Source organism: Lampris incognitus, chromosome 13 (genome assembly GCF_029633865.1).
Source record: "Lampris incognitus isolate fLamInc1 chromosome 13, fLamInc1.hap2, whole genome shotgun sequence".
In the NCBI taxonomy this organism is placed as follows: domain Eukaryota; kingdom Metazoa; phylum Chordata; class Actinopteri; order Lampriformes; family Lampridae; genus Lampris; species Lampris incognitus.
In genome coordinates this window covers 52,970,971-52,979,830 of record NC_079223.1, presented here as the reverse complement: position 1 = coordinate 52,979,830, position 8,860 = coordinate 52,970,971, and positions in this window count along the sequence as shown.

Below are 8,860 nucleotides of genomic sequence, written 5' to 3'. Positions count from 1 at the left end.
CTCCCCCCCTCTCTCTCTCTCTCGCTCTCTCTCTCTCTCTCTCTCTCTCTCTCTCTCTCTCTCCCTCTCTCTCTCTCTCTCTCTCTCTCTCCCCCTATCTCTCTCTCTCTCGCTCTCTCTCTCCCCCCTCTCTCTGTCTCTCTCCCCGTCTCTCTCTCTCTTTCTCTCTCTCTCTCTGTTTCCCCCCCTCTCTGCCCCCCCCCCCTGGGGAGGCGTGGCCCGGGCTCCAGCCGCGGGCTAAGCAGCTAGTGTGGGGATATTAAAGTCAGGATGCAGAACGGGCCGCATGGCTGCGTGGTGGAAAACAGAAATTGGCTGTCCACGTTTGTGATGTGTTGTGCTGAGCAGGCGCTTCTTAGTGTGGCTGTCACTGCACCGGGATTTACACACTACGTACTGTGCGACACTCTGTGTGTGTGTGTGTGTGTGTGCGTGTGTGCGTGTGTGTGTGAGAGAATATGAAAAAACCTAAAAACTTCGTTATTAGCCCGCTACAGTGTTAATTGTGTATCATCTAACGAGGTGGGCTGCACCGTGGCCCAGCGGTCAGCACTGTTGCTTCACAGTAAGAAGGTCCTGGGTTCGAGCCCCAGGCCATCCCAGGTCCTTTCTGTTTGGAGTTTGCATGTTCTCCCCGTGTCTGCGTGGGGGTGCTCCGGTTTCCTCCCACCATCAGACAGGGTTAATACTTCTGCCTGTGCCCCTGAGCAAAGCAGTAGGAAGAAATAGTTGGAGCTGGTCCCCGGGTGCTGCAGCTGCCCACTGCTCCTACACAACGGTTACATGCAAAGTGTTGTGGTTACACCGCCCCGAGCTGCCTCCCCGGCACGTTGAAGCCACTCCCCCAGCTCGGACGTGCCGGAAACATCCGAGCGCTCGGCTCGCGCTCTGAGGAGACGAGCGCTGCACTGCACCGGGTGTTTGCCATCATCCATCAGGCACACCAGCGGCAATCAGGCAGCCTTCTACAAGAAGCCCCCCAGAACGTCTCTCAGTGCTTCGACGTACTGAACCCTGCGGTACAGTTCTGACAAGCCCTCCAGCGTTCCTTGCTTTCTGTTTATTCCCCAGTGTCTTATCTTCGTGTCTCTGTTTCCTCCCAAGACTCTCCCTCCGCGACTTCCACAGCTCCCCGCGTCTCCAGCGACCTTCACGTTTCTCCCCGGACCTCTCCTGCGATCTCCCCCCTTGTCCCTCTATCTGGACCCCTCCTTTCGGACTCGACTTCTCGGACCTGGACTTTCTCGGACAACCCCTCTTGGATCACGGACTGGACTTTCTCGCCAGGTGCACGCACATTTTTTCAACACCTCCTGGTCATTTACATACCGCACCACACATAGGCTAAAAACACTCACACATAGTTATACACGCAAACCACGGGACACCACACATAGTTTATTCACACATCCCACTAACAGGACGCCTTTTTTCACCATACATTTCCCTCCCACAATAAAACCTCCCTTTGTAGCTTTTGAAGTCATCTCGTGTCTGTCTGTCTTGGGTTTCGCCACACGGGTCAGGTTCTGGTGCGCGAGCATAACGCAAAGAGTAAATTTCATTTGTATGTATGTATAAAATGGCTAACAGAGTATGCCATTAATCATTGTATCAAAAAAGGAGCATCTGCATGGTCATGGGCAGCACATCTGCATGGTCATGGGCAGCACATCTGCATGGTCATGGGCAGCACATCTGCATGGTCATGGGCAGCACATCTGCATGGTCATGGGCAGCACATCTGTATGGTCATGGGCAGCACATTTGACTCACTCACACCATACTGATACATGGAAATGAATGATTTGGGAAAATAAGAGGCTGAGTATGAATGAGAAAAATAAAACGTGTAACACAGAGAAGAGGGGTTAGAGCAAAATTAGGAACAAAAAACATCCACGATGAATGATGATGGTGCTTCATCATGCACCAAGACTTTTTATTATCACACACACACACACACATAAAAAACGTACTACAGTAAAATGATGTGAGTGGCAAGAAGACAGGCTGTCCAGTCTGCAGCCACGTGTCTGCAGTGAGACTGAGTGAAGGCATGCTGGAGACACGTGTCTGTCATGACTTTTTTTGGACCGACCATTCGCTCCAACACAGCAGTTGTCCCCGATCTAGCTTACTATGGGATTCTGGATGAGGACTAACAGGGCTGAGCTGTCATCATCAGTGATACAGCATCATCAGGACACATCTTTGCACGTGTCTCACAGAGCAGAGAGCAGCGCCAGCTGCAGGTCCCAGCAGACACCTATACGATGGTGGACACACAGCCAGGGTAGCTGACCCTTCACACAAATGTAATTTATTATTAAAATAATTATGATATTATAATAATATTTATTATTAGTAGTATTATTATTGTCATTATTAGTATCATCGTCATTATTATTATCATTATCACTATTATTATTATTATTATTATTTCTTTCGTGTTTCCTGTTCTACATCCGCTGAGGCACTATAGGGCAGATGTCACTTGATTGACAGTACTCGTCGTAATATGTGGGCTGTTCCGAGCAGGGCGATCTTCTGGACTGCACCGATGTTGATGTTTCCTGGGATACGGTTGGTGAACCTTTCCATCCCCTTCTTCATGAGTCCTAGAGCTCTGATGACCACTGGTGTTGTTTCGGTCTTCATTCCCCACATCCTGTTGATTTCAGTCTCCAGGTCTTTGTACTTGATCAGCTTCTCTGTGACTTTCACCAAGGTGTTTTTTTGGATGGTATTGCCATGTCGATGAGCATGCACCTCTTTTGCTTCCTGTCCTTGATAACGATGTCGGGCTTGTTAGCTTTTATCTCTCTCTCTGTGTGGATGGGCATGTCCCAGAGGATGGTGACATGCCCATCATGTTTTCAGTGACCGTTTTTGGCTGATGTTCGTACCACTTCTCAGTCGTATTGAACTCCTGCAGATCTTCCAGCGCAGGTATGCTGCTGCCTTGTTGTGCCTGTACATGTACTCGGTCTTTGCCAGGTCCGGGCAGCCTGAGACAATGTGGTCGATGGTTTCTTCGTACATTCCACAGATTCTGTATTTTGGGTCTGTTCCATCTTTGATGATGCGATGGTGATAGGATCTGGTTGCCAGGCTCTGGTCTTGTGCAGCGATTATTAGGCCCTCCGTCTCTACTTTCAGCCCGGTGCTCCTCAGCCACTGGTGTGTTTTTTGTTGGTCCACGTCTGCATCTTTCATTCTTTTTTGGGTGCTTCCCGTGCATTGCTTTGTCCTCCCAGGTTTTTTGCAGTTGCCGCTGGCCATGGTGTTTTGCCTTCTGCTTCACTCGTTTGGCGTAGATGGTGGTTGCCTCATTTTCTGTTGGTGGGGTTTCTGGGACATCAAAATCTTTCTTGAATTGCACAGCTTCTTTATTGATGGAGTAGATCTGATGTGTCACTATTCGGAGGAGTGGATCATCTGTTTTAGTCAGGTATGCATCCAGCCTGATAGTGGTAGTCTTGAAGGTCAGTTCGAGTTGGACTAGACCCCGTCCTCCTGGAGCTCTTGGTAGGTACAGCCTGTCGACATCTGTTTTCGGGTGATGCATCTTCTCCATGGTCAGCATCTTTCTTGCCTTGGTGTCTAGTCTCTTGATGTCGTTCAGTTTCTTAATAATGTTGAAGCTGTACGTCACTACAGGTATCGCTAGGGTGCTGATAGCTTCAATTCTGTTAGCCACATTGAGTTCGCTCTTCAGTACCATACGCGCTCTCCTGTGGTACTCTTTCCGGATCTTCTCCTTCATGGTTGAGGGTTGTATGCCATCTCGTTCGTTCACTCCTAGGTACATGTATGTGCTATTGTGGTCTAGCGCTTTGATTATGGTGTCAGTGTCAAGGTCTAAGTCTGCAGTCTTGATAAGTCTTCCTTTCTTGAAAGTGGCTTTGGCACACTTGTCGATTCCAAATTCCATCTTGATGTCGTCGCTGAAGGTCTTGACGATGGTGAGCAGACCCTTCTGCTGATTGTCATCCTTGGTAAACGTCTGGAGGTCGTCAATGTAGAACAGGTGGTTCAGTTTGCCATTCTGTGATTATACCCATAGCTGCTGTTATTCAGTAGATTGTTGAGCGGTGCTAGTGCAAGGCAAAAGAGCGGTGGTGATAGTGAATCCCCTTGGAAAATTCCCCTTCTGATGTTGATCAGTCTCGATGTTAACGACCCCTCTGCATGATGGAGATTCAGGGTGGTCTCCCAAGTCCTCATGCTCTCCGTGATGAATTTGATAGTTGTTGGGCAGACTCTGTAGATCTTGAGGCTCTTCTCTATCCAGGAGTGTAGCATGCTGTCAAATGCCTTCATGTAGTAAAGCCATGCTGTTGACAAGTTATTTTTCTTCGATTTGGCCTCTTGCAATATGGCTTTATTGATGAGTAGCTGGTGATTGCATCCACAGCTACCTTTCTTACATCCCTTCTGTTCTGCTGGTAACAAGTTGTCTTTGTCGAGGAAGCTATAGGTCCTCTCTGTGATGATTAAGGTGATGATCTTGTACATTGTTGGTAGGCAGGTGATGGGTCTGTAATTATTTGGGTTCTGTGTCTCCTCTGTCTTCGGGAGCAGTTACGTGGTTCCTCATGTGAGCCATTTGGGACATTTTTTTGGATTCTTGATGATACCATTGTAGGTCCATGCGAGGTCTTCGTGGATGCTGGGCAGGTTCTTGATCAACAAGTTGGCAATTCTGTCTATCCCTAGTGCCTTCCAGTTGTTGGTCTTGTTGATGGCAGCAGTGGTTTCAGTGGTGCTGATGAATGACTATTCTGGGTGCTGTATATGTTTGTATTGATCCTGTTGTTGCTGGATCCATATAGCTCCCTCATTGTGTGTTTTGTTGTTCTCCCAGATCTTACTCCAGAACTCCTCGACTTTGATTGTAGGTGGTTTGTTGACGTCTATCTTCTTCTTGCTCAGCTCACGATAGAATTTTTGGCATCTTCTTTGAAGATCTTGTTTTGCCAAAAGAACTTGCTCCTCTTGTCAAATCTCCTGAGTCTATATGCCTTTGATTGAATCTGTTGTTTTAGCATCTCTCTGACTATTGGTATATCATTCTTCTGCTTGATGTTGAACGTTCGTTTCAGTTGTTTCCTTTTTCTCTCTTTGATGTTGGAGTTTTTCTCGACTTCACTCAGGAGTGATAGTTGTCTCCGCAGTTTCCTAATCTCCTTCTCAATTTTCTCCTTCCAAACTGGTTGTTTTCTCTTCTGTTTCTGTTGTTGTATTGGTATTTTTCCTACTGTGTCTGCTATGGCTGAAGCAGCCGCATATATATTCTGGTTGATTTCTGTTAGGTTCAACGGTCTTGTCATCTTGCCTTTGATGTTTTGGATGGCTTCTTTGGCGAAGCTGATGGCTTCTTTGGAGTGGTGGACTTTCTTGATCTTTAGGATTATTAGTCATTCGTCGATGGGAATTTCTTTCAGGGTTTCCCATCTCTGCCGGATACTTACTGTCATCTCTGCTTCTTTCTGGTTGTATTTTTCCTGGACTGCCTCTACTTTGTGTTGTACTTCTGGGGGGGTCCGTGATGGTGGTTTCTACTTGTTCTTCTTCCGCTTCACCAGTTGCTGCTGTCTCGTCTGGTTTGTTGATATTTAACTCCTCGATGTTCGTGTTGGGGATGCTCTCGCTGATCTTTTCTCGTATTTTCGAGTTCCAGTTCTGTTAGTCTCTGGTTTTTAATGATGTCGCGCCTGACATTAGAGAGTTTGTGGCATCCAGATTCAATCTATCTGTGGGGTGTTTTTCTCGCCAGATGTTGTAGGCAGCTTTGGACGTTGACGTTACTGTCGGGTTTAGTGAAGCAGTGTAGAAGGCTTCAATGACATCTTTATATTCTTCCCTAAGCCATTTCTGTCTTGTTCTTTTTGATGGGTTTTTAGTTTTTGTACATAGAAGGCCACTGTAAGGAGTGTCCTTGGTGTGGTATTCCTCTTGTATTTGGTGGGTAGAGTTTGTTCCAGTAGCAGACCTTTCGATCCCAGCCTGGTTCCTCGCTGGGGATCGCGGTCCTTATTGACCTGCGCGACAACCGATGTGGTATGGTGATTTAGTTAGTCGTAATTGCATCATTGTGTTTAATTGTCAGAGCCCCTTTGGCCGCTTGTATTGCTGGCTTGCCATACTTGCGTTAACCGGTCCGTGCCACGTAGAGTAGGGGTTGAACTTCTACGCACCTTATGATCTTCTACGGACCAGATATTTCTTCACTGACAGTACAGTTATTATTATTATTATTTGTCTTTCACGTTTCCTGTTTTACATCCTGTAGAGCCGGGTCCAAACTATGGACCTGAGGCACTATATGGAAGAAGTCACTTGATTGAAAGTACTCGTTGTAATATGTGCGCTGTTCCATGCAGTCCTGCGGACTGCACAGATGTTGATTTTTCCTAGGATACGGTTGATGAACTTTTCCATTCCCTTCTTCATGAGTACTAGAGCTCCGATGGCCACTGGTGTTGTTTCGGTCTTCATTCCCCACATCCTGTTGATTTCAATCTCCAGGTCTTTGTACTTAAGTTCAAATTATTATTATTATTATTATTGGAGGTGGCAGAGTTGAAGATGCGAAGATTTTCACTGGGAGTGACGAAGACGGACAGGATTAGGAGCGATTATATTAGAGGGACCGCTCAAGTTGGACGGTTTGGAGACAAAGCAAGAGAGGAGAGATTGAGATGGCTTGAACATGTGTGGAGGAGAGATGCTGGGTACATTGGGAGAAGGATGCTGAATATGGAGATGCCAGGGAAGAGGAGAAGAGGAGGGCAAAGGAGGAGGTTTATGGATGTGGTGAGGGAGGACATGCAGGTGGCTGGTGTGACAGAGGAAGATGCAGAGGACAGGAAGAAATGGAAACGGATGATCCGCTGTGGCGACCCCTAACGGGAGAAGCCGAAAGTAGTAGTATCATTATTATCATCATCATTATTCAACTTTCTTTTAACTTCATGCCATAATACAACATGGCATGGCACTCTAAGCCCATTCCTTGGGCTTAGAGTTAGAATGAGGTAGAAGTCTATTTGATGGATAGTGCCTTTCTTAGGATATGAGATGTTCCAAGTAGTGCGATCTTCTGTAGTTCTTGTATTCTGACGTTACCAGGGATCCTTTGGGTGTATTTCTCCGTCCCTTTTTTTACAAGTCCCAGTGTTATGCTCGCGCACCAGAACCAGACCCGTGTGGTGAAACCCAAGGCAGACAGACACAGGATGACAGTTCAAAACCCAAAGGCGGTTTTATTGGGGGAGGGGAATAATAACAAGGAAGGGAGATACTGCCACTAAATAATAACTGGAATAAAGTGGGGGGAATGTATGGTGCAAAAAACGTTCTGTTAGTGGCATGTGTGAATAAAGTATGTGTGGTGTCCAGCGGCTTGTGTATATAACTCAACCCAGTCGCACGGACTTTTGTGATGGCATCACGTTAATTAATCTATCGTGATACCATCACGATTATGACCTGATTTACGTGATGTGGTCACGATCTGACAGAACCCTAACCCTAACCCTAACCTTCGTGACCACATCACGTGAATCAGGTCATAATCGTGATGGTATCACGATCGAAAGTCCGTGCGACTGGGTAGATATAACTATGTGTGAGTGTTTTTAGCCTATGTGTGGTGCGGTATGTAAATGACAAGGAGGTGTTGAATAATGTGTGAGCACCTGGCTAGCAAGTCCAGTCCGTGATCCAAAAGGGTGAGTCAGAGTCCGATCCGGGTCCAGAGCAGGTCTTAAGGAAATCCGAGGAGAGGGTCGTGTGACGTGAAGTCCGGTGAAGACGAGGCTGAGGCTTGAGCTTGGAGCGGGGAATTCACTGGGAGTCGCGGAGGAGGGTCGCAGGGTTCAGTACGTCGAAGCACGGAGAGGCGTTCTGGAAGGTTTCTTATGGGGAGCGAGGAGTGGTCGGATTGCTGCTGGCGTGCTTGATTGCGATTGGAGAAACCTGGCGCTGGATTATGATGATGAACACCTGATGCGGTGCAGCGCTCGTCTCGAGCGCTCGGATGTCTCCAGCATCCCAGAGCGTGCCGGGGAGGCAGTCCGAGACGGAGAGGGTGAGATCTCAGAGCGTGCCGGGGAGGCAGTTCGAGGTGGAGAGGGTGAGACCACAACACCCAGGGCTTCTATCACTACTGGTATTGTTGTGGTTTTCATTCCACACATTCGTTCAGTCTGGATTTCAAGGTCTTTATATTTGGACAGTTTTTCAGTTACTTTTACTGAGGTGCTCCTTTCAGTCGGGATGGACATGTCGATGAGTAGGCAGCTTTTTTCTTTTCTGTTCTTGATGATGATGTCTCGTCTGTTGGCCTTTATCTCACAATCTGTCTGGACTGGCATGTCCCATAAGATTGTGATGCCGTCTTTTTCTGTTGCTGTTTCGGGCTCGTGCTCGTACCGCTTTTCTTTTGTGTTGATGTTGAATTCTTTGCAGATGTTCCAGTGCAGGTATGTGGCGGCCTTGTTGTGTCTTTGTAAGTGTTCAGTTTTGGCCAGCTCAGGGCACCCTGCCACCATATGGTCAATGGCTTCCTGGAATTGACCACATATCCTGCACGCTGGGTCTGTGCCATCTTGGAGGATTCTGCTACGGTAATAACTGGTCTTGATGGCCTGGTCTTGGGCAGCGATGATAAAGCCCTCTGTTTGGGATTTCAGCCCAGCTGTTTTGAGCCATTGGTTGGTCATATGTTGGTCTACATCTTACCTAATCTTTTGCCCATGCATTTGTTTCCCTTCCCATTTTTGTTTCATTTGTTCTTGGGCGTGACACTTTGCTTTTTGTTTGACTTTTCGGGCGTGGATGGTTGGAGCTT